The 23,863-nt window shown below is 45.5% G+C and overlaps 2 non-coding genes and 36 pseudogenes across 2 annotated transcripts; all 38 read right to left on the bottom strand.

Annotated features, from left to right (window-relative positions):
• Window positions 1–510: 510 nt before the first annotated feature.
• On the bottom strand, window positions 511–629 carry LOC148242703 (5S ribosomal RNA; annotated as a pseudogene).
• An 878-nt stretch (window positions 630–1,507) lies between these two features.
• Window positions 1,508–1,626, bottom strand: LOC148242702 (5S ribosomal RNA; annotated as a pseudogene).
• Window positions 1,627–1,734: 108 nt separating this feature from the next.
• LOC148242701 (5S ribosomal RNA) lies at window positions 1,735–1,852 on the bottom strand (annotated as a pseudogene).
• A 207-nt stretch (window positions 1,853–2,059) lies between these two features.
• On the bottom strand, window positions 2,060–2,178 carry LOC148242700 (5S ribosomal RNA; annotated as a pseudogene).
• A 205-nt stretch (window positions 2,179–2,383) lies between these two features.
• On the bottom strand, window positions 2,384–2,502 carry LOC148242699 (5S ribosomal RNA; annotated as a pseudogene).
• Window positions 2,503–3,062: 560 nt separating this feature from the next.
• Window positions 3,063–3,181, bottom strand: LOC148242698 (5S ribosomal RNA; annotated as a pseudogene).
• Window positions 3,182–3,389: 208 nt separating this feature from the next.
• Window positions 3,390–3,508, bottom strand: LOC148242697 (5S ribosomal RNA; annotated as a pseudogene).
• A 208-nt stretch (window positions 3,509–3,716) lies between these two features.
• Window positions 3,717–3,835, bottom strand: LOC148242696 (5S ribosomal RNA; annotated as a pseudogene).
• Window positions 3,836–4,719: 884 nt separating this feature from the next.
• LOC148242695 (5S ribosomal RNA) lies at window positions 4,720–4,839 on the bottom strand (annotated as a pseudogene).
• Window positions 4,840–5,045: 206 nt separating this feature from the next.
• Window positions 5,046–5,164, bottom strand: LOC148242694 (5S ribosomal RNA; annotated as a pseudogene).
• Window positions 5,165–5,372: 208 nt separating this feature from the next.
• On the bottom strand, window positions 5,373–5,491 carry LOC148242693 (5S ribosomal RNA; annotated as a pseudogene).
• Window positions 5,492–5,695: 204 nt separating this feature from the next.
• LOC148242692 (5S ribosomal RNA) lies at window positions 5,696–5,814 on the bottom strand (annotated as a pseudogene).
• A 562-nt stretch (window positions 5,815–6,376) lies between these two features.
• On the bottom strand, window positions 6,377–6,495 carry LOC148242691 (5S ribosomal RNA; annotated as a pseudogene).
• A 560-nt stretch (window positions 6,496–7,055) lies between these two features.
• LOC148242690 (5S ribosomal RNA) lies at window positions 7,056–7,174 on the bottom strand (annotated as a pseudogene).
• A 206-nt stretch (window positions 7,175–7,380) lies between these two features.
• On the bottom strand, window positions 7,381–7,499 carry LOC148242689 (5S ribosomal RNA; annotated as a pseudogene).
• Window positions 7,500–8,742: 1,243 nt separating this feature from the next.
• Window positions 8,743–8,863, bottom strand: LOC148242688 (5S ribosomal RNA; annotated as a pseudogene).
• A 532-nt stretch (window positions 8,864–9,395) lies between these two features.
• LOC148242687 (5S ribosomal RNA) lies at window positions 9,396–9,514 on the bottom strand (annotated as a pseudogene).
• A 918-nt stretch (window positions 9,515–10,432) lies between these two features.
• Window positions 10,433–10,553, bottom strand: LOC148242686 (5S ribosomal RNA; annotated as a pseudogene).
• A 531-nt stretch (window positions 10,554–11,084) lies between these two features.
• Window positions 11,085–11,203, bottom strand: LOC148242685 (5S ribosomal RNA; annotated as a pseudogene).
• A 561-nt stretch (window positions 11,204–11,764) lies between these two features.
• On the bottom strand, window positions 11,765–11,883 carry LOC148242684 (5S ribosomal RNA; annotated as a pseudogene).
• A 561-nt stretch (window positions 11,884–12,444) lies between these two features.
• On the bottom strand, window positions 12,445–12,563 carry LOC148242683 (5S ribosomal RNA; annotated as a pseudogene).
• Window positions 12,564–12,770: 207 nt separating this feature from the next.
• LOC148242682 (5S ribosomal RNA) lies at window positions 12,771–12,889 on the bottom strand (annotated as a pseudogene).
• Window positions 12,890–13,450: 561 nt separating this feature from the next.
• Window positions 13,451–13,569, bottom strand: LOC148242681 (5S ribosomal RNA; annotated as a pseudogene).
• A 1,206-nt stretch (window positions 13,570–14,775) lies between these two features.
• On the bottom strand, window positions 14,776–14,894 carry LOC148242680 (5S ribosomal RNA; annotated as a pseudogene).
• A 206-nt stretch (window positions 14,895–15,100) lies between these two features.
• Window positions 15,101–15,219, bottom strand: LOC148242679 (5S ribosomal RNA; annotated as a pseudogene).
• A 1,845-nt stretch (window positions 15,220–17,064) lies between these two features.
• On the bottom strand, window positions 17,065–17,183 carry LOC148242678 (5S ribosomal RNA; annotated as a pseudogene).
• An 839-nt stretch (window positions 17,184–18,022) lies between these two features.
• Window positions 18,023–18,141, bottom strand: LOC148242677 (5S ribosomal RNA; annotated as a pseudogene).
• A 205-nt stretch (window positions 18,142–18,346) lies between these two features.
• On the bottom strand, window positions 18,347–18,466 carry LOC148242676 (5S ribosomal RNA; annotated as a pseudogene).
• Window positions 18,467–19,329: 863 nt separating this feature from the next.
• LOC148242675 (5S ribosomal RNA) lies at window positions 19,330–19,448 on the bottom strand (annotated as a pseudogene).
• A 207-nt stretch (window positions 19,449–19,655) lies between these two features.
• On the bottom strand, window positions 19,656–19,774 carry LOC148242674 (5S ribosomal RNA; annotated as a pseudogene).
• A 206-nt stretch (window positions 19,775–19,980) lies between these two features.
• On the bottom strand, window positions 19,981–20,099 carry LOC148242673 (5S ribosomal RNA; annotated as a pseudogene).
• Window positions 20,100–20,247: 148 nt separating this feature from the next.
• Window positions 20,248–20,366, bottom strand: LOC148242672 (5S ribosomal RNA; annotated as a pseudogene).
• A 1,191-nt stretch (window positions 20,367–21,557) lies between these two features.
• On the bottom strand, window positions 21,558–21,676 carry LOC148242671 (5S ribosomal RNA; annotated as a pseudogene).
• Window positions 21,677–21,884: 208 nt separating this feature from the next.
• LOC148242670 (5S ribosomal RNA) lies at window positions 21,885–22,003 on the bottom strand (annotated as a pseudogene).
• A 206-nt stretch (window positions 22,004–22,209) lies between these two features.
• Window positions 22,210–22,328, bottom strand: LOC148242669 (5S ribosomal RNA; annotated as a pseudogene).
• Window positions 22,329–22,534: 206 nt separating this feature from the next.
• LOC148242668 (5S ribosomal RNA) lies at window positions 22,535–22,653 on the bottom strand. Its single transcript, XR_015815533.1, has one exon. It is a non-coding gene; the product is annotated as a 5S ribosomal RNA (ribosomal RNA).
• Window positions 22,654–23,213: 560 nt separating this feature from the next.
• LOC148242667 (5S ribosomal RNA) lies at window positions 23,214–23,332 on the bottom strand. The gene has a single exon (XR_015814769.1). It is a non-coding gene; the product is annotated as a 5S ribosomal RNA (ribosomal RNA).
• Window positions 23,333–23,537: 205 nt separating this feature from the next.
• On the bottom strand, window positions 23,538–23,656 carry LOC148242666 (5S ribosomal RNA; annotated as a pseudogene).
• Window positions 23,657–23,863: the final 207 nt, after the last annotated feature.

The following is a 23,863-nucleotide window of genomic DNA, read 5'->3' as shown; positions in this document are numbered from 1 at the left end:
CATACACTCCTTCTCCTTTCTTCCCTCTTCCGTCATTTGTTTCCTGGTGCGTTCACACTTCACATCTCCTTCTCATTCTAATATCAATTAAAATACCCCTACGACTTGACTCACATTTGCGTATAAACCAGCGGACCATAGTTTCAGTCGCGCGTAATGCCGAACAACCCATCTGAAAAAAAAAATTAGTGCAACACGAGAACTTCCCAAGAGGTAACCCATCCTTAAACTACTTTCGCCAAATCACACTTAACTGCGGAGTTATGATGGGATCCGGTGCATTTGTGCTGGTATGATCGCATCTCTTTCATTTCGTGCTGAAAATACTTACACTCCTTCTCCTTCCCTCCCCCCTCCCATCATTTGTTTTCTTGTGCGTCCACACTGCACCTTTTCTTCTCCTTCTAATATCGATTAAAATGCCCCTGCTTCTTGGCTCACATTTGTGTATAAACCAGCAGACCATAGTTCCAGTCGCACGTAACATCGGACGACCCGTCTAAAAAAAAATTGGTGCGACATGAGGAATTCCCAAGAGGTCACCCATCCGAGTAATACTCTCAACCAAGCACACTTAACTGCCGAGTTCTGATGGGATCTGGTACATTAGTGCTCGTATGATCGCACCTGTTTAATTTCGAGCTGCAAATACATACACTCCTTCTCCTTTCTTTCCCCTCCCGTCATTTGTTTCCTTGTGCGTGTGCACTGCACCTCCCGTTCTCGTTTAAATATTAAGTAAAATGCAACGGCGCCGTGACTCACATTTGCGAATAAACCTGCAGATCATAATTCAAGTCGCGCGTAACGTCGAAAGAATCATCTGCAAAAAAATGGGTGCAACACGAGGACTTTCCAAGAAAATGGGTGAAATATAAGGACTTCGCAGGAGGTCACCCATCCTAGTACTACTCTCGCCCAAACACCCTTAACTTGCGGAGTTCTGATAGAATCTGTTGCCTTAGTTCTGGTATGATCGCTCATGTTTCATTCTGCGCTGCAAATACATACACTCTTTCTCCTTCCATCCCCCCTCCCGTCATTTGTTTCCATGTGCATGCATTCTGCATCTCTCCTTATCGTTCCAATATCAAGTAAAGTGCCCCGGCACCGTGACTCACCTTTGCGAATGAACTAGCTGATCATAATTCCATTAGCGCGTAACGTCGAGCGACCCATCCGAAAAAAAATGGGTGTAACACGAGGACTTCCTAGGAGGACACCCATCCGAGTACAACTCTTGCCCGAGCACACTTAACTGCGGAGTTCTGATGGGATCCGGTGCATTTATGATCGCACATGTTTCATTCTGCGCTGCAAATACATACACTCCTTCTCCTTCCCTCCCCCCTCCCATCATTTGTTTCTTTGTACGTGCACTCTGCATCTATCCTTCTAGTTTTAATATCAAGTAAAATGCCCCGGCAATGCGACTCACCTTTACGAATTAACCAGCGGTTCATAATTCTATTCGCACATAACGTCGAACGACCCATCCGAAAAAAAATAGGTGCAACAGGAGGACTTCCCAGGAGGTCACCCATCCGAGTACTACTCTCGCCCAAGCACACTTAACTACGGAGATCTGATGGGATACGGTGCATTAGTGCTGGTATGATCGCACCTTATTAATATCAAGTAAAATGTCTCGGCACCGTGGCTCACCTTTGCGAATGAACCAGCGGTTCATAATTCCATTCGCGTGTAATGTCGAACAACCCATTCGAAAAAGAATGGGTGCAACACGAGAACTTCCCAGGAGGTCACCCATCTGAGTACTACTCTCGCCCAAGCACACTTAGCTGAGGAGTTCTTATGGGATCCGATGCATTAGTGCTGGTATGACGCAGCTGTTTCATTTCGCGCTGCAAATACATACACTCCTTCTCATTTCTTCCCCCTCCCTTCACTTGTTTCCTGGTGCGTTCTCACTTCACCTCTCATTCTCGTTCTAATATCAATTAAAATGCCCCTGCGTCTAGACTCACATTTGCGTATAAACCAGCGGACCATAGTTCCAGTCGCGCGTAACGTCGAACGACCCATCTTAAAAAAAAAGTGGGTGCAACAAGAGAACTTCCCAAGTTGTAACCCATCCTTGTACTACATTTGCAAAAGCACACTTAACTGCGGAGTTCTGATGGGATCCGGTGCATTTGTGCTGGTATGATCGCACCTGTTTCATTTCACGCTGCAAATACATACGCTCCTTCTCCTTTCTTCACCTTCCCGTAAATTGTTTCCTGGTGCGTTCACACTTCACCTCTCCTTCTCGTTCTAATATGGATTAAAATGCCCCTGCTTCTTGACTCACATTTGAGTATAAACTAGCGAACAATAGTTCCAGTCGCGTGTAACGTCGAACGACCCGTCTGAAAAAAAATTGGTGCGACACGAGGACTTCTCAGGAGGTCACCAATCCGAGTACTACTCTCGACCAAGCACACTTAACTGCGGAGTTCTGATGGGATGTGGTGCATTAATGCTGGTATGATCGAACCTGTTTAATTTCGCGCTGCAAATACATACACTCCTTCTCTTTTCTTCCCCCTCCCGTCATTTGTTTCCTTGTGTGTGCGCACTGCACCTCCCGTTCTCGTTAATATATCAAGTAAAATTCCACGGCGACGTGACTCACATTTGCGAATAAACCTACAGACCATAATTAAAGTCGCGCGTAACGTCGAAAAAATTATCTGCGAAAAAATGGGTTCAACACGAGGACTTCCCAAGAAAATGGGTGAAATATAAGGACCTCGCAAGAGGTCACCCATTCTAGTACTACTCTCGCCCAAGCACCCTTAACTGCGGAGTTCTGATAGAATCTGTTGCATTAGTGCTAGTATGATCGCTCATGTTTCATTCTGCGCTGTAAATACATACACTCTTTCTCCTTCCATTCCCCCTCCCGTCATTTGTTTCCTTGTGCTTGCACTCTGCATCTCTCCTTCTCGTTCTAATATTAAGTAAAATGCCCCGGCACCGTGACTCACCTTTGCGAATGAACTAGCGGTTCATAATTCCTTTCGCGCGTAACATCGAACGACCCCTCCGAAAAGAAATGGATGCAACACGAAGACTTCCCAGGAGGTTACCCATCCGAGTACTACTCTCACCCAAGCAAACTTAACTGCAGAGTTCTGAAGGGATCTGGTGTATTAGTGCTGGTATAATCGCACCTGTTTCATTTCGTGCTGTAAATACATACACTCCTTCTCCTTTCTTTCCCCTTCCGTCATTTGTTTCCTGGTGCGTTCACACTTCACCTCTCCTTCTCGTTCTAATATCAATTAAAATGCCCCTGCGTCTTGACTCACATTTGCATATAATCCAGCGGACCATAGTTCTAGCCGCGCGTAACGTTGAACGACCCATCTAAAAAAAATAAATGGGTGCAACACTATAACTTCCCAGGAGGTAACCCATCCTTGTACTACTTTCGCCAAAGCACACTTAACTGCGGAGTTCTAATGGGATCCAGTGCATTTGTGCTGGTATGATCGCACCTATTTCCTTTCGTGCTGAAAATACATACACTCCTTCTCCTTCTCTCCTCCCTCCCATCATTTGTTTCCTTGTGCGTTCACACTGCACATCTCCTTCTCGTTCTAATATCGATTAAAATGCCCTTACTTCTTGACTCACATTTGCGTATAAACCAGTGGACCATAGTTCCAGTCGCGCGTAATGTCGAACGTCCCATCTGAAAAAAAAAATGGGTGCAACACGAGAACTTCCCAGAAGGTAACCCATCCATGTACTACTTTCGCCAAAGCATTCTTAACTGCCGAGTACTGATGGGATCCGGTGCATTTGTGCTGGTATGATCGCACCTATTTCATTTCGCGCTGAAAATACATACACTCTTTCTCTTTCCCTCACCCCTCCCATCATTTGTTTTCTTGTGCGTTCACCCTGCACCTCTCCTTCTCGTTCTAATATCGATTAAAATGCACCTGCTTCTCGACACACATTTGTGTATAAACCAGCGGACCATAGCTCCAGTCGCGCGTAACGTCGAACGACTCATCTGAAAAAAATTGGTGCGACACGACGACTTCCCAAGAGGTCACCCATCCGAGTACTACTCTCGCCCAAGCACAAATAACTACGTAGTTTCTTATGGGATCTGGTGCATTAATGCTGGTATGATCGCATCTGTTTAATTTCCCGCTGCAAATACATACACTTTTTCTCCTTTCTTCTCCCTCCCGTCATTTGTTTCCTTGTGCGTGCGCACTACACCTCTCGTTCTCGTTCTAATATCAAGTAAAATGCCACGGTACCGTGTCTCACATTTGCAAATAAACCTACAGACCATAATTCAAATCGCGCGTATCGTCGAAAGAATCATATGCAAAAAAATGGGTGCAACACGAGGACTTCTCAATAAAATGGGTGAAAAATAAGGACTTCGCAGGAGGTCACCCATCCTAGTACTACACTCGCCCAAGCACCCTTAATTTGCGGAGTTCTGATAAAATCCGTTGCATTAGTGCTGGTATGATCGCTCATGTTTCATTCTGCGCTGTAAATACATACACTCTTTCTCCTTCCATACCCCCTCCCGTCATTTATTTCGTTGTGCGTGCACTCTGCATCTCTCCTTCTCGTTCTAATATCAAGTAAAATGCCCCGGCACTGTGACTCACCTTTTTGAATGAACCAACGGTTCATAATTCCATTCGCGAGTAACGTCGAACCACCCATCCGAAAAAAAATGGGTGCACACGAGGACTTCCCAGGGGGTAAGCCATCCGAGTACTACTCTCGCCCAAACACACTTAACTGTAGAGTTTTGATGGGATCTAGTGCATTAGTGCTGGTATGATCGCACATGTTGCATTTTGCGCTGCAGATACATGCACTCCTTCTCCTTTCTTCCCCCTTCCGTCATTTGTTTCTTGGTGCGATCACACTTCACCACTTCTTCTCATTCTAAAATCAATTAAAATGCCCCTGCGTCTTGACTCACATGTGCGTATAAACCAGCGGACCATAGTTCCAGTCGCGCGTAACGTCGAACAACCCATCTGAAAAAAAAATGGGTGCACCACGAGAACTTCCCAAGAGGTAACCCATCCTTGTACTACTTTTGCCAAAGCACACTTAACTGCGGAGTTCTGATGGGATTCGGTGCATTAGTGCTGGTATGATCACACCTGTTTCAATTCGCGCTGAAAATACATACACTCCTTCTCCTTTCCTTCCCCTTCCCGTCATTTGTTTCCTTGTGCGTTCACACTTCACCTCTCCTTCTCGTTTTAATATCAATTAAAAAGCCCCTGCGTCTTGACTCACATTTGCGTATAAACCAGCGGACCATAGCTCCAGTCACGCGTAACGTCGAACGGCCCATCTGGAAAAAAAAATAGGTGCAACACGAGAACTTCCCAGGAGGTAACCCATCCTTGTACTACTTTCACCAAAGCACACTTAACTGCGGAGTTCTTATTGGATCCGGTGCATTTGTGCTGGTATGATCCCACCTATTTATTTCGTGCTGAAAATACATACACTCCTTCTCCTTCCCTCCCCCTCTCATCATTTGTTTCCTTGTGCGTTCACACTGCACCTCTCCTTCTCGTTCTAATATCGATTAAAATATCCCTGCTTCTTGACTCACATTTTCGTATAAACCAGCGGATCATAGTTCCAGTCGCGCGTAACGTCGAATGACCCATCTGAAAAAAAATTGGTGCGACACGAGGACTTCCCAGGAGGTCACCCATCCGAGTACTACTCTCGCCCAAGAACACTTAGCTGCGGAGTTCTGATGGGATCTGGTGCATTAATGCTGGTATGATCGCACATGTTTAATTTTGCGATGCAAATACATACACTCCTTCTCCTTTCTTCCCCCTCGCGTCATTTGTTTCCTTGAGCGTGCGCACTGCACCTCCCTTTCTCGTTCAAATATAAAGTAAAATGCCACGGCGTCGTGATTCACATTTGCGAATAAACCTGCGAACCATAATTCAAGTCGCGCGAAACGTCGAAAGAATCATCTACAAAATAATGGGTGCAACACAAGGACTTCCCAAAGAAAATGGGTGAAATATAATGACTTCGAAGGAGGTCACCCATCCTAGTACTGCTCTCGCCCAAGCACCCTTAACTTGCGGAGTTCTTATAGAATCCGTTGCATTAGTGCTGGTATGATTGCTCATGTTTCATTCTGCACTGCAAATACATACACTCTTTCTCTTTCCATCCCCCCTCCCGTCATTTGTTTTCTTGTGCGTGCACTCTGCATCTCTCCTTCTCGTTCTAATATCAAGTAAAATGCCCCGGCACCGTGACTCACCTTTGCGAATGAACCAGCGGTTCATAATTCCATTCGCGCGTAACGTCGTACGACCCATCTAAAAAAAAATGGGTGCAACAAGAGGACTTCCGAGGAGGTCACCCATCCGAGTACTACTCTCGCCCAAGCACACTTAACCGCAGAGTTCTGATGGGATCTGGTACATTAGTTCTGGTATGATCGCACCTGTTTCATTTCGCGCTGCAAATACATACAATCCTTCTCCTTTCTTCCCCCTCCCGTCATTTGTTTCCTAGTGCGTTCACACTTCACCTCTCCTTCTCATTCTAATATCAATTAAAATGCCCCTGCGTCTTGACTCACATTTGCGTATAAAGCAGTGGACCATAGTTCCAGTCGCGCGTAACGTCGAAAGAATCATCTGCAAAAAAATTGTTGCGACACGAGGACTTCCCAAGAAAATGTGTGAAATATAAGGACTTCGCAGGAGGTCACCCATCCTACTATTACTCTCGCACAAGTACCCTTAATTGCGGAGTTGTGATAGAATCCGTTGCATTAGTGCTAGTATGATCGCTTATGTTTCATTCTGCGCTGCAAATACATAGACTATTTCTCCTTCCATCCCCCCTCCCGTCATTTATTTCCTTGTGCGTGCACTCTGCATCTCTTCTTCTCATTCTAATATCAAGTAAAATGCCCCGGCACCGTGACTCACCTTTGCGAATGAACCAGCGGTTCATAATTCTATTCGCGCGTAATGTCAAACGACCCATCCGAAAAAAAATGGGTGCAACACGAGGACTTCCAAGGAGGTCACCCATCCGAGTACTACCCTCACCCAAGCACACTTAACTGCGTAGTTATGATGGGATCCGGTGCATTAGTGCTGGTATGATCGCACCTATTTCATTTCGCGCTGCAAATACATACACTCCTTCTCTTTTCTTCTTCCTCCCGTCATTTGTTTCCTGGTGTGTTCACACTTCATCTCTCTTTCTTGTTCTAATATCAATTATAATGCCCCTGCGTCTTGACTCACATTTGCGTATAAACTAGCAGACCATAGTTCCAGTCGCGCGTAACTTCGAACAACCCATCTGAAAAAAAAATGGGTGCAACAACAGAACTTCCCTGGAGGTAACCCATCCTTGTACTACTTTTACCAAAGCACACTTAATTGCGGAGTTCTGATGGGATCCGGTGCATTTGTGCTGGTATGATCGCACTTGTTTCATTTCGTGCTGAAAATACATACACTCCTTCTCCTTCCCTCCTCCCTCCCATCATTTGTTTCCTTGTGCGTTCACACTGCACCTCTCCTTCTCGTTCTAATATTGATTAAAATGCTCCTGCTTCTTGACTCACATTTGCGTCAAAACCAGCAGACCATAGTTCCAGTCGCACGTAACGTCGAACGACCCGTCTGAAAAAAAATTGGTGCGACACGAGGACTTCCCAGGAGGTCACCAATCCGAGCACTACTCTCACTCAAGCATACTTAGATGCGCAGTTCTGATGGGATCCGGTGTATTAGTGATGGTATTATTGCGCATGTTTAATTTCGCACTGCAAATACATACACTCCTTCTCCTATCATCCCCCTCCCGTCATTTGTTTCCTTGTGCATGCACACTGCACCTCCCATTCTTGTTCAAATATCAAGTAAAATGTCACGGTGGCGTGACTCACATTTGCGAATAAACCTGCGAACCAAAATTCAAGTCGCGCGTAACGTCGAAAGAATCATCTGTAAAAAAATGGGTGCAGCACGAGGACTTCCTAAGAAAATGGGTGAAATATAAGGACTTTGCAGGAGGTCACCCATCCTAGTACTACTCTCGCCCAAGCATCCTTAACTTTCGGAGTTCTGATAGAATCCGTTGCATTAGTGCTGGTATGATCGCTCATGTTTCATTCTGCGCTGCAAATACATACACTCTTTCTCCTTCCATCCCCCTCCCGTCATTTATTTCCTTGTGCGTGCACTCTGCATCTCTCCTTCTCGTTCTAATATCAAGTAAATTACCCCGGAACCGTGACTAACCTTTGCGAATGAACCAGCAGTTCATAATTCAATTCGCGCGTAACGTCGAACGACCCATCTGAAAAAGAAAATGAGTGCAACACGAGAACTTTCCAAGAAAATGCGTGAAATATAAGGACTTCACAGGAGGTCACCCACTCTAGTACTACTCTCGCCCAAGCACCATTAACTTGTGGAGTTCTGATAGAATCTGTTGCATTAGTGCTGGTATGATCGCTCATGTTTCATTCTGCGCTGCAAATACATACACTCTTTCTCCTTCCATCCCCCCTTCTGTCATTTGTTTTCTTGTGCATGCACTCTGCATCTCTCCTTCTCGTTCTAATATCAAGTAAAAAACCCCGGCACCGTGACTCATATTTGCGAATGAACCAGTGGTTCATAATTCCATTCGTGCGTAACGTCCAACGACCCATCCGAAAAAAAATTGGTGCAACACGAGGACTTCCCAGGAGGTCACCCATCCGAGTACTTCTCTCTCACCCAAGCACACCTAACTGCGGAGTTCTGATGGGATCCGGTGCATTAGTGCTGGTATGATCGCACCTGTTTCAATTCGCGCTGCAAATACATATACTCCTCCTTTTTTCCCCCTCCCGTCATTTGTTTCCTAGTGCGTTCACACTTCACCTTTCTTTCTCGTTCAAATATCAAATTAAAATGCCCATTCATCTTGACTCACATTTGCGTATAAAGCAGCGGACCATAGTTCCAGTCGCGCGTAATGTCGAACGACCCATTTGAAAAAAAAATGGGTGCAACACGAGAACTTCCCAAGAGGTAACCCATCCTTGAACTACTTTCGCTAAAGCACACTTAACTGCAGAGTTCTGATGGGATCCGGTGCATCTGTGCTGGTACGATGGCGACTGTTTCTTTTCGTTCTGAAAATACATACACTCGATCTCCTTCCCACCCCCCTCCCATCATTTGTTTCCTTGTGCATTCACACTTCACCTCTCCTTCTCGTTCTAATATCAATTAAAATGCCCATGCGTCTAGACTCACATTTGCGTATAAACCAGCGGACCATAGTTCCAGTCATGCGTAACGTCAAACGACCCAACTAAAAAAAAAAAAAGGGTGCAACACGAGAACTTCCCAGGAGGTAACCCATCCTTGTACTACTTTCGCCAAAGCACACTTAACTGCGGAGTTCTGATGGGATCCGGTGTATTAGTGCTGGTATGATCGCAAATGTTTAATTTTGCGCTGCAAATACATACACTCCTTCTCCTTTCTTCCCCGTCCTATCATTTGTTTCCTTGTGCGTGCGCACTGCACCTCTCGTTCTTATTCTAATATCAAGTAAAATGCCATGGCGTAGTGACTCACATTTGCGAATAAACTTGCGGACCATAATCCAAGTCGCGCGTAACGTTGAAAGAATCATCTGCAAAAAAATGGGTGCAACGCCAGGACTTCCCAAGAAAATGGGTGAAATACAATGACTTCGCAGGAGGTAACCCATCCTAGTACTACTCTCGCCCAAGCACCCTTACCTGTGGAGTTCTGATAGAATCCGTTGCATTAGTGCTGGTATGATCGCTCATGTTTCATTCTGCGCTGCAAATACATACACTCTTTCTCCTTCCATCCCCCCTCCCGTCATTTATTTCCTTGTGCGTGCACTCTGCATCTCTCCTTCTCGTTCTAATATCAAGTAAATTACCCCGGAACCGTGACTAACCTTTGCGAATGAACCAGCAGTTCATAATTCAATTCGCGCGTAACGTCGAACGACCCATCTGAAAAAGAAAATGAGTGCAACACGAGAACTTTCCAAGAAAATGCGTGAAATATAAGGACTTCACAGGAGGTCACCCACTCTAGTACTACTCTCGCCCAAGCACCATTAACTTGTGGAGTTCTGATAGAATCTGTTGCATTAGTGCTGGTATGATCGCTCATGTTTCATTCTGCGCTGCAAATACATACACTCTTTCTCCTTCCATCCCCCCTTCTGTCATTTGTTTTCTTGTGCATGCACTCTGCATCTCTCCTTCTCGTTCTAATATCAAGTAAAAAACCCCGGCACCGTGACTCATATTTGCGAATGAACCAGTGGTTCATAATTCCATTCGTGCGTAACGTCCAACGACCCATCCGAAAAAAAATTGGTGCAACACGAGGACTTCCCAGGAGGTCACCCATCCGAGTACTTCTCTCTCACCCAAGCACACCTAACTGCGGAGTTCTGATGGGATCCGGTGCATTAGTGCTGGTATGATCGCACCTGTTTCAATTCGCGCTGCAAATACATATACTCCTCCTTTTTTCCCCCTCCCGTCATTTGTTTCCTAGTGCGTTCACACTTCACCTTTCTTTCTCGTTCAAATATCAAATTAAAATGCCCATGCATCTTGACTCACATTTGCGTATAAAGCAGCGGACCATAGTTCCAGTCGCGCGTAATGTCGAACGACCCATTTGAAAAAAAAATGGGTGCAACACGAGAACTTCCCAAGAGGTAACCCATCCTTGAACTACTTTCGCTAAAGCACACTTAACTGCAGAGTTCTGATGGGATCCGGTGCATCTGTGCTGGTACGATGGCGACTGTTTCTTTTCGTTCTGAAAATACATACACTCGATCTCCTTCCCACCCCCCTCCCATCATTTGTTTCCTTGTGCATTCACACTTCACCTCTCCTTCTCGTTCTAATATCAATTAAAATGCCCATGCGTCTAGACTCACATTTGCGTATAAACCAGCGGACCATAGTTCCAGTCATGCCTAAAGTCAAACCACCCAACTTAAAAAAAAAAAGGGTGCAACACGAGAACTTCCCAGGAGGTAACCCATCCTTGTACTACTTTCGCCAAAGCACACTTAACTGCGGAGTTCTGATGGGATCCGGTGTATTAGTGCTGGTATGATCGCAAATGTTTAATTTTGCGCTGCAAATACATACACTCCTTCTCCTTTCTTCCCCGTCCTATCATTTGTTTCCTTGTGCGTGCGCACTGCACCTCTCGTTCTTATTCTAATATCAAGTAAAATGCCATGGCGTAGTGACTCACATTTGCGAATAAACTTGCGGACCATAATCCAAGTCGCGCGTAACGTTGAAAGAATCATCTGCAAAAAAATGGGTGCAACGCCAGGACTTCCCAAGAAAATGGGTGAAATACAATGACTTCGCAGGAGGTAACCCATCCTAGTACTACTCTCGCCCAAGCACCCTTACCTGTGGAGTTCTGATAGAATCCGTTGCATTAGTGCTGGTATGATCGCTCATGTTTCATTCTGCGCTGCAAATGCATACACTCTTTTTCCTTCCATCCCCCCTCCCGTCATTTGTTTCCTTGTGCGTGCACATTGCATCTTTCCTTCTCATCCTAATATCAAATAAAATTATCCGGCACCGTGACTCACCTTTGCGAATGAACTAGCGGTTCATAATTCCATTCGCGCGTAACGTCGAACGACCCATCCGAAAGAAAAATTTTTGCAACATGAGGACTCCCTAGGAGGACACCCATCCGAGTACTACTCTCGCCCAAGCACACTTAATTGCAGAGTTCTGATGGGATCCGGTGCAATAGTGCTGGTATGATCGCACCTTTTTAATTTTGCATTACAAATACATACACTCCCTCTCTTTTCTTCCCCCTCCCGTCATTTGTTTCTTTGTACGTGTGCACTACACCTCCCGTTCTCGTTCAAATATCAAGTAAAATGCCACGGCGCCGTGACTCATATTTGCGAAAAAACCTGCGGACCATAATTCAAGTCACACGTAACGTCGAAAGAATCATCTGCAAAAAAATGGGTGCAACACGAGGACTTTCTAAGAAAATGGGTGAAATATAAGGACTTTGCAGGAGGTCACCCATCCTAGTACTACTCTCGCCCAAACACCCTTAACTTGCGGAGTTCTGATAGAATCCGTTGCATTAAATCTGGTATGATCGCTCATGTTTCATTCTACACTGCAAATACATACACTCTTTCTCCTTCCATCTCCCCTCCCGTCATTTGTTTCCTTGTGCATGCACTTTGAATCTTTCCTTCTCGTTCTAATATCAAGTAAAATGCTCCGGCACCGTGACTCACCTTTGCGAATGAACCAACGATTAATAATTCCATTCGCGCTGAATGTCGAACGACCAATCCGAAAAGATATGGGTGCAACACGAGGACTTCCCAGGAGGTCACCCATCCGAGTACTACTCTCGTCCAAGCACACTTAACTGCGAAGTTCTGATGTGATATGGTGCATTAGTGCTGGTATGATCACACCTGTTTCATTTTGCGTTGTAAATACATACACTCCTTCTCCTTTCTTCCCCCTCCCGTCATTTGTTTCCTGGTGCGTTCACACTTCACCTCTCCTTCTCGTTCTAATATCAATTAAAATGCCCCTGCGTCTTGACTCACATTTGTGTATAAACAAGCGGACCATAATTCATGTCGCGCGTAACGTCGAACGGCCCATCTGAAAGAAAAAATGGGTGCAACAATAGAACTTCCCAAGAGGAAACCCATCCTTGTACTACTTTCGCCAAAGCACACTTTACTGCGGAGTTCTGATGGGATCCGGTGCATTTATGCAGGTATGATCGTACCTGTTTAATTTCGCGCTGCAAATACATACACTCCTTCTCCTTTCTTCCCCCTCCCGTCATTTGTTTCCTTGTACGTGCTCATTGCACCTTCCGTTCTCGTTCAAATATCAAGTAAAATGTCACGGCACCGTGACTCACATTTGCGAATAAACTTACAGACCATAATTCAAGTCGCGCATAACGTCGAAAGAATCATCTGCAAAAAAACGGGTGCAACACGAGGACTTCCCAAGAAAATGGGTGAAATATAAGGACTTCGCAGGAGGTCACCCATCCTTATACTACTCTCGCCCAAGCACCCTTAACTTGCGGAGTTCTTATAGATTACGTTGCATTAGTGCTGGTATGATCGCTCATGTTTCATTCTACGCTGCAAATACATACACTCTTTCTCCTTTCATCCCCCCTCCCATCATTTGTTTCCTTATGTGTGCACTCTGCATCTCTTATTCTCGTTCTAATATCAAGAAAAATACCCCGGCACCGTGACTCACCTTTGCGAATGAACCAACGGTTCATAATTCCATAAGCTCGTAACGTCGAATGACCCATCCGAAAAGATATGGGTGCAAAACGAGGACTTCCCAGGAGGTCACCCATCCCAGTACTACTCTCACCCAAGCATACTTAACTGCGGAGTTCTGATGGGATACGGTGCATTAGTGCTGGTATGATCATAACTGTTTTAATTTACGCTGCAAATACATACACTCCTCCTTTCTTCCCCCTACCGTCATTTGTTTCCTGGTGCGTTCACACTTTACCTCTCCTTCTCGTTCTAATATCAATTAAAATGCCCATGCGTCTTGACTCACATTTACGTATAAACAAGCAGACCATAGTTCATGTCGCGAGTAACGTCGAACGGCTCATCTGAAAAAAAAATGGGTGCTACACGAGAACTTCCCAAGAGGTAACCCATCCTTGTACTACTTTCGCCGAAGCACACATAACTGCGGAGTTCTAATGGGATCCGGTGCAATTGTGTTGGTAGAATCGCACCTATTTAATTTCGCACTGCAAATACATACACTCCTACTTTCTTCCCCCTCCCGTCATTTGTTTCCTTGTGCGTGCGCACTGCACCTCCCATTCTCGTTCTAATATCAAGTAAAATGTCACGGCGCCGTGACTCACATTTGCGAATAAACCTACGGACCATAATTCAAGTCGCGCATAATGTCGAAAGAATCATCTGCAAAAAAATGGGTGCAACACGAGAACTTCCCAAGAAAATTGGTGAAATATAAGGACTTCGCAGGAGGTCACCCATCCTAGTACTACTCTCGCCCAAGCACCCTTAACTTGCAGAGTTCTGATAGAATCCGTTGCATTAGTGCTGGTATGATCGCTCATGTTTCATTCTGCGCTGCAAATACATACACTCTTTCTCCTTCCATCCCCCCTCCCATCATTTGTTTCCTTGTGCGTACACTCTGCATCTCTCCTTCTCGTTCTAATATCAAGTAAAATGCCCCGGTACCATGACTCACCTTTGCGAATGAACCAGCGGTTCATAATTCCATTCGCGCGTAACGTCGAACGACCCATCCGAAAAAAAATGGGTGCATCATGAGGACTTCCCAGGAGGTCACCCATCCTAGAACTACTCTCGCCCAAGCAAACTTAACTGCAGAGTTATGATTAGATCCAATGCATTAGTGCTGGTATGATTGCACCTGTTTCATTTCGCGCTGCAAATACATACACTCCTTCTCCTTTCTTCCCCCTCCCGTCATTTGTTTCCTGGTGCGTTCACACTTCACCTCTCATTCTCTTTCTAATATCAATTAAAATACCCCTACGTCTTGACTCACATTTTTGTATAAACCAGTGGACCATAGTTCCAGTCGTGCGTAACGTCGAACGACCCGTCTGAAAAAGAAAATGGACACAACACAAGAACTTCCCAGGAGGTAACCCATCCTTGTACTACTTTCGCCAAAGCACACTTAACTGCGGAGTTCTGATGGGATCCGGTGCATTTATGCTGGTATGATCGCACCTGTTTCATTTCCGACTGAAAATACATACACTCTTTCTTTTTCCCTCCCCCCTCCCATTATTTGTTTCCTTGTGCATTCACACTGCACCTCTCATTCTCCTTCTAATATCGATTAAAATGCCCCTACTTCTTGACTCACATTTGCCTATAAACCAGCGGACCATAATTCCAGTCGCGGGTAACATTGAACGACTCGTCTGAAAGAAAATATGTGGGAAACGAGGACTTTCCAGGAGGCCACCCATCCGAGTACTACTCTCGCCCAAGCACACTTAACTACGGAGTTCTGATGGGATCCGGTGCATTAGTGCTGGTATCATCGCACCTGTTTAATTTCGCACTGCAAATACATACACTCCTTCTACTTTCTTCCCCCTCCCGTCATTTGTTTGCTTGTGTGTGCGCACTGCACCTCCCGTTCTTGTTCAAATATCAAGTAAAATGCCACGGCTCCGTGACTCAAATTTGCGTATAAACCTGCGGACCATAATTCAAGTCGAGCGTAACGTTGAAAGATTAATTTGCAAAAAAATGGGTGCAACACGAGGACTTCCCAAGAAAATGGGTGAAATATAAGGACTTCGCAGGAGGTCACCCATCGTAGTACTACTCTCGCCCAAGCATCCTTAACTGCGGAGTTCTAATAGAATCCGTTGCATTAGTGCTGGTATGTTCGCTCACGTTTCATTCTGCGCTGCAAAAACATACACTCTTTCTCCTTCAATCCCTACTCCCGTCATTTGTTTCCTTGTGCGTGCACTCTACATCTCTCCTTCTCGTTCTAATATCAAGTAAAATGCCCCGGCATCGTGACTCACCTTTGCGAATGAACCAGCGGTTCATAATTCCATTCGCGTGTAACGTCGAACGACCCATCCGAAAAAAAAATGGGTGCCACAAGAGGACTTCGCAGGAGGTCTCCCATCCCAGTACTACTCTCGCCCAAGCACACTTAACTGCGGAGTTCTTATGGGATCCGCTGCAAATACATACACTCCTACTCTTTCTTCCCCCTCCCGTCATTTGTTTCCTGGTGCGTTCACACTTCACCTCACCATCTCGTTCTAATATCAATTAAAATGCCCCTGCGTCATGGCTCACGTTTGCGTATAAACCAGCGGACCATAGTTCCAGTCGTGCGTAACGTCGAACGACCCATCTTAAGAAAAAAATGGGTGCAATACAAGAACTTCCTAGGAGGTAACCCATCCTTGTACTACTTTCGCCAAAGCACAATTAACTACGGATATATGATGGGATCTGGTGCATTTGTGCTGGTGTGATCGCACCTGTTTCATTTTGTGCTGAAAATACATACACTCCTCCTTTCCTCTCCCCTCCCATCATTTGTTTCCTTGTGCGTTCACACTGCACCTCTCCTTCTCGTTCTAATATCGATTAAAATGCCCCTGCTCCTTGACTCACATTTGTGTATAAACCAGCAAACCATAGTTCCAGTCGCGTGTAATGTCGAACGACCCGTCTGAAAAAAAATTAGTGCGACACGAGGACTTCCCAAGAGGTCACCCATCCGACTATTACTCTCGCCCAAACACACCTAACTGTAGAGTTCTGATGTGATCCGGTGACTAGTGCTGGTATGATCGCAACTATTTAATTTCGCGCTGCAAATACATACACTCCTTCTCCTTTCTTCCCCCTCCCGTCATTTGTTTTCTTGTGCGTGCGCACTACACCTCTCGTTCTCGTTCTAATATCAAGTAAAATATCGCGGTGCCGTGACTCACATTTGGGAATAAACCTGCGGACCATAATTCAAGTTGCGCGTAACGTCGAAAGAATCATCTGCAAAAAAATTGGTGCAAAACGAGGACTTCCCATGAAAATGGGTGAAATATAAGGACTTCACAGGACGTCGCCCATCCTAGTACTACTCTCGCCCAAGCACCCTTACCTGCGAAGTTTTGATAGAATCCGTTGCGTTAGTGCTGGTATGATAGCACCTGTTTCTTTTCGTGCTGAAAATACATGCACTCCTTCTCCTTCCCTGCCCCTCCCATAATTTGTTTCCTTGTGCGTTCACACTCCATCTCTCCTTTTCATTCTAATATCGATTAAAATGCCCCAGCTTCTTGACTCACATTTGCGTATAAACCAGCGGACCCTAGTTTCAGTCGCACGTAACGTCGAACGACCCTGTCTGAAAAAAAATTAGTGCGACGCGAGGACTTCACAGGAGGTCACCCATACGAGTACTACTCTACCCCAAGCACACTTAACTACGGAGTTCTAATGGGAACCGGTGCATTAGTGCTGGTATGATCGCACCTATTTAATTTTGCGCGGCAAATACATAAAATCCTTCTCCTTTCATCCCCCTCCCGTCATTTGTTTCATTGTGCGTGCGCACTACACCTCCCGTTCTCGTTCTAATATCAAGTAAAATGCGACGGCACCGTGACTCACATTTGCGAATAAACCTGCGGACCATAATTAAAATCGCGCGTAACGTCAAAAGAATCATTTGCCAAAAAAAGGGTGCAACACGAGGACTTCCAAAGAAAATGGGTGAAATATAAGGACTTCGCAGGAGATCACCCATCCTAGTACTACTCTCGCCCAAACACATTTAGCTTGCGGAGTTCTGATATAATCCGTTGCATTAGTTCTGGTATGATCGCTCATGTTTCATTCTGCGCTGCAAATACATACACTCTTTCTCCTTCCATCCCCCCTCCCGTTATTTGTTTCCTTGTGCTTGCACTCTGCATCTCTCATTCTCGTTCTAATATTAAGTAAAATGCCCCGGCACCGTGACTCACCTTTGTGAATGAACCAGCGGTTCATAATTCCATTCGCGCGTAACGTCGAACGACCCATCCAAAAAAAAATGGGTGCAACATGAGGACTTCCCAGGAGGTCACTTATACGAGTACTACTCTCGCCAAAGCACACTTAAGTCCGGAGTTCTGATGGGATCCGGTGCATTACTCCTTCTCCTTTCTTCCCCCTCCCGTCATTTGTTTCCTGGCGCGTTCACACTTCACCTCTCCTTCTCGTTCTAATATTAATTAAAATACCCCTACGTCTTGACTCACATTTGCGTATAAACCAGCGGACCATAGTTCCAGTCGCACTTAACGTTGAACGGCCCATCTGAAAAAAAAAATGGGTGCAACATGAGAACTTCCTAGGAGGTAACCCATCCTTGTACTACTTTCGCCAAAGCACACTAAACTGCGGAGTACTGATGGGATCCGGTGCATTTGTGCTGGTATGATTGCACCTGTTTCATTTCGCGCTGAAAATACATACACTCCTTCTCCTTCCCTCCCCCCTCCCATCATTTGTATCCTTGTGCGTTCACGCAGCACCTCTCCTTCTCGTTCTAATATCGATTAAAATGACCTTTTTCTTGACTCACATTTGCGTATAAACTAGTGGACCATAGCTCCAGTCGCGTGTAACGTCGAACGACCCGTCTGAAAAAAAATTGGAGCGACACGAGGACTTCCCAAGAGGTCACCCATCCGAGTACTACTCTCGCCCAAGCACACTTAACTGGGGAGATTCTTATGGGATCCGGTGCATTAAGGCTGGTATGATCGCAACTGTTTAATTTCAATCTGTAAATACATACATTCCTTCCCCTTTCTTCCCCCTCCCGTCATTTGTTTCCATGTGCGTGCGCACTGCACCTCCCGTTCTCGTTAAAATATCAAGTAAAATACCACGGCGCCGTGACTCACATTTGCGAATAAACCTGCGGACCATAATTCAAGTCGCGCGTAACGTTGAAAGAATCATCTGCAAAAAAATGGGTGCAACACGAGTACTTCCCAAGAAAATGGGTGAAATATAAGGACTTCGCAGGAGTCACCCATCCTTGTACTACTCTCGCCCAAGCACCCTTAACCGCGGAGTTCTGAAAGAATCCGTTGCATTAGTGCTGGTATGATCGCTCATGTTTCATTCTGCGCTGCAAATACATACACTCTTTCTCCTTCCATCCCCCATTCCGTCATTTGTTTCCTTGTGCGTGCCCTCTGCATCTCTCCTTCTCGTTCTAATATAAAGTAAAATGTCGCGCGTAACATCGAAAGAATCATCTGCCAAAAAAGTGGTGCAACACGAGGACTTCCAAAGAAAATGGGTGAAATATAAGGGCTTCGCAGGAGGTCACCCATCCTAGTACTACTCTCGCCCAAGCACCCTTAACTTGCGGAGTTCAGATAGAATACGTTGCATTAGTGCTGGTATGATCGCTCATGTTTCATTTTGGGCTGCAAATACATACACTCTTTCTCCTTCGATCCCCCTTCCCGTCATTTATTTCCTTGTGTGTCCACTCTGCATCTCTCCTTCTCGTTCTAATATCAAGTAAAATGCCCCGGCATCGTGACTCACCTTTGCGAATGAACCAGTGGATCATAATTCCATTCGCGCATAACGTCGATCGACCCATCTGAAAAAAAATGGGTGCAACACGAGGACTTCCCAGGAGGTGACCCATCCGACTACAACTCTCGCCCAAGCACACTTAACTGCGGAGTTCTGATGGGATACGGTGCATTAGTGCTGTTATGATCGCACCTGTTTCATTTTGGGCTGCAAATACATACACTCCTTCTCCTTTCATACCCCTCCCGTCATTTGTTTCCTGGTGCGTACATACTTCACCTCTCCTTCTAATTCTTATATCAATTAAAATGCCCCTGCGTCTTGACTCACATTTGCGTATAAACCAGCGGACCATAGTTCTAGTCGCGCGTAACGTCGAATGACCCATCTGAAAAAAAAAATGGGTGCAACACGAGAACTTCCCATGAGGTAATCCATCCTTGTACTACTTTTGCCAAAGCACACTTAACTGCGGAGTTCTGATGGGATCCAGTGCATTTGTGCAGGTATGATCGCGCTCGTTTCATTTCATGTTGAAAATACATACACTCCTTCTCCTTCCCTCCCCCCTCCCATCATTTGTTTCCTTGTTCGTTCACACTGTACCTCTCCTTCTCATTCTAATTTCGATTAAAATGTCCCTGCTTCTTGACTCACATTTGCGTATAAACCAGCGAACCATCGTTCCAGTCGCGCGTAACGTCGAACGACCCGTCTAAAAAAAAATTTGTGCGACACAAGGGCTTCCCAGGAGGTCACCCATCTGAGTACTACTCTCGCCCAAGCACACTTAACTGCAGAGTTATGATGGGATCCGGTGCATTAGTGCTGCTATGATTGCACCTATTTAATTTTGCGCTGCAAATACATACACTCCTTATTCTTTCTTCCCCCTACCGTCATTTGTTTCCTTGTGCGTGCGCACTGCATCTCCCGTTCTCGTTCAAATATCAAGTAAAATGCCATGGCGTACGACCCATCTGAAAAAAAAAATGGGTGCAACACGAGAACTTCTCAGGAGGTAACCCATCTTTGTACTACTTTCCCCAAAGCACACTTAACTGCGGAGTTCTGATGGGATACGATGCATTTGTGCTGGTATGATCGCACCTGTTTCATTTGGTGCTGAAAATACATACACTCCTTCTCCTTCCCTATCCCCTCCCGTCATTTGTTTCCTGGTGCGTTCACACTTCACCTCTCCTTCTCGTTCGAATATCAATTAAAATGCCCTTGCGTCTTGACTCACGTTTGTGTATAAACCAGCGGATGATAGCTCCAGTCGCGCGTAACGTCGAACGACCCGACACAAGAACTTCCCAGGAGGTCACCCATCCGAGTACAACTCTCGCCCAAGTAAACATAACTGCGGAGTTCTGAGGGGAACCGGTGCATTAGTGCTGGTATGATCGCACCTGTTTAATTTCGCACTACAAATACATACACTCTTTCTCCTTTCTTCCCCCTCTCATCATTTGTTTGCTTGTGCGTGCGTACTGCACCTCCCGTTCTCGTTCAAATATCAAGTAAAATGTCACGGTGCCGTGACTCATATTTGCAAATAAACTTGCGGACCATAATTCAAGTAGCGTGTAACATCGAAAGAATCATCTGCAAAAAAATGGGTGAAACACGAGGACTTCCCAAGAAAATGGGTGAAATATAAAGACTTCGCAGGGGTCACCCATCCTAGTACTACTCTCGCCCAAGCACCCTTAACTTGTGGAGTTCTGATAGAATCCGTTGCATTACTTATGGTATGATCGCTCATGTTTCATTCTGCGCTGCAAATACATACACTCTTTGTCCTTCCATCCCCCTACCGTCATTTGTTTCTTTGTGCGTGCACTCTGCATCTCTCCTTCTCGTTCTAATATCAAGTAAAAATGCCCCGGCACCGTGACTCACCTTTGCGAATGAACCAGCAGATCATAATTCCATTCGCGCGTAACGTCGAACGACCCATCCGAAAAAAAATGGGTGCAACACGACGACTTCCCAAGAGGTCACCCATCCGAGTACTACTCTCGCCCAAGCACACTTAACTACGAAATTTTGATTGGAACCGGTGCATTAGTGCTCGTATGATCGCACTTGTTTCATTTCGGGCTGCAAATACATACACTCCTTCTCATTTCTTCCCCCTCCTATCATTTGTTTCCTAGTGCGTTCACACTTCACCTCTCCTTCTCGTTCTAATATCAATTAAAATGCCCCTGCGTCCTGACTCACATTTACGTATAAACTAATGGACCATAGTTCCAGTCGCGCGTAACGTCGAACGACCCATCTGAAAAAAAAAATGGGTGCATCACGAGAACTTCCCAGGAGGTAACCCATCCTTGTACTACTTTCGCCAAAGCACACTTAACTGCAGAGTTCTGATAGGATCTGGTGCATTTGTGCTGGTAAGATCGCGCCTGTTTCATTTGGTGCTGAAAATACATACACTCCTTCTCCTTCCCTCCCCCCTCCCATCTTTTGTTTGCTTGTGCGTTCACACTGCACCTCTCATTCTTGTTCTAATATCGATTAAAATGCCCCTACTTCTTGACTCACATTTGCGTATAAACTAGCGGACCATAGTTCCAGTCGTGCGTAACGTCGAACGACCCATCTGAAAAAAAAAATGGGTGCAACACGAGAACTTCCCAGGAAGTAACCCATCCTTGTACTACTTTCGCCAAAGCACACTTAACTGCGGAGTTCTGATGAGATCCAGTGCATTTGTGCTGGTATGATCGCACCTGTTTCATTTCGTGCTGAAGATACATACACTCCTTCTACTTCCCTCCTCCGTCCCATCATTTGTTTCCTTGTGCGTTCACACTGCATCTCTCCTTCTCATTCTAATATCGATTAAAATGCTTCTGTTTCCTGACTCACATTTGTGTATAAACCACAGACTATAGTTCCAGTCGTGCGTATCGTCAAACGAGCCATCTGCAAAAAAAATGGGTACAACACGAGAACTTCCCAGGAGGTAACCCATCCTCGAACTACTTTCGCCAAAGCACACTTAACTGCAGAGTTCTGATGGGATCCGGTGCATTTGTGCTGGTATGATCGCACCTGTTTCATTTCGTGCAGAAAATACATACACTTCTTCTTTTTCCCTCCCCCCTCCCGTCATTTGTTTCCTTGTTCGTTCACACTGCACCTCTCCTTCTCGTTCTAATATCGATTAAAATGCCCTTGCATCTTGACTCACATTTGCGTATAAACCAGCGGACCATAGTTCCATACGCGCATAACGTCGAACGACCAGTCTGAAAAAAAATTAGTGCGACACGAGGATTTCCCAGGAGGTCACCCATCCGAGTACCACTCTCGCCCAAGCACACTTAACTACGGAGTTCTGATGGGATACGGTGCATTAGTGCTGGTATGATCGCACCAATTTAATTTTGCGCTGCAAATACATACACTCCTTCTCCTATCTTCCCCCTCCCGTCATTTGTTTCCTTGTGCGTGCGCACTGCACCTCCCGTTCTTGTTCAAATATCAAGTAAAATGCCACGGCGCCGTGACTCAATTTGCGAGTAAACCTGCATACCATAATTCAAGTCGCGTTGAACGTCGAAAGAATCATCTGCAAAAAAATGGGTGCAACATGAGAACTTCCCAAGAAAATAGGTGAAATATAAGGAATTTGCAAGAGGTCACCCATCCTAGTCCTACTCTCGCCCAAGCACCCTTAACTTGTGGAGTACTGATAGAATCGGTTGCATTAATGCTTGTATGATCGCTTATGTTTCGTTCTGCGCTACAAATACATACTCTCTTTCTCCTTCCATGCCCCCTCCCTTAATTTATTTCCTTGTGCGTGCACTCTACATCTCTCATTCTCGTTCTAATATCAAGTAAAATGCCCCGGCACCGTGACTCACCTTTGCGAATGAACCAACGGTTCATAATTCCATTCATGCGTAACGTTGAACGACCCATTCGAAAAAAAATAGGTGCAACACGAGGACTTCCCAGGAGGTCACCCATCCGAGTACTACTCTCGCCCAAGCAATCTTGACTGCGGAGTTCTGATGGGATCCAGTGCATTAGTGCTGGTATGATCGCACCTTTTCATTTCGCGCTGCAAGTGCATACACTCCTTCTCCTTTCTTCCCCCTCCCGTCATTTCTTTCCTGGTGCGTTCACACCTCACCTCTCATTCTCGTTCTAATATCAATTAAAAAGCCCCTGCGTCTTGACTCACATTTGCGTATAAACCATTGGATCATAGTTTCAGTTGCGCGTAACGTCGAACGACTCATCTGAAAAAAAAATGGGTGCAACACGAGAACTTCCCAGGAGGTAACCAATCCTTGTACTACTTTCGCCAAAGCACACTTAACTACGGAGTTCTGATGGGATCCGGTGAATTTGTGTTGGTATGATCACACCTGTTTCATTTTGTGCTTAAAATACATACACTCCTTCTCCTTCCCTCCCCCCACCCATCATTTGTTTCCTTGTGCATTCACACTGCACCTCTCCTTCTCGTTCTAATATTGATTAAAATGCCCCTGCTTCTTGACTCACATTTGCGTATAAACCAGCGGATCATAGTTCCAGTCGCGCGTAATGTCGAACGACCCGTCTGAGAAAAAAT

Source organism: Carica papaya, chromosome 8 (genome assembly GCF_054855325.1).
Source record: "Carica papaya isolate Zhongbai chromosome 8, ASM5485532v1, whole genome shotgun sequence".
Classification (NCBI taxonomy): Eukaryota; Viridiplantae; Streptophyta; class Magnoliopsida; order Brassicales; family Caricaceae; genus Carica; species Carica papaya.
The sequence above is the reverse complement of the archived record's forward strand: the minus strand, read 5'-3'. Positions and strand labels throughout refer to the sequence as shown.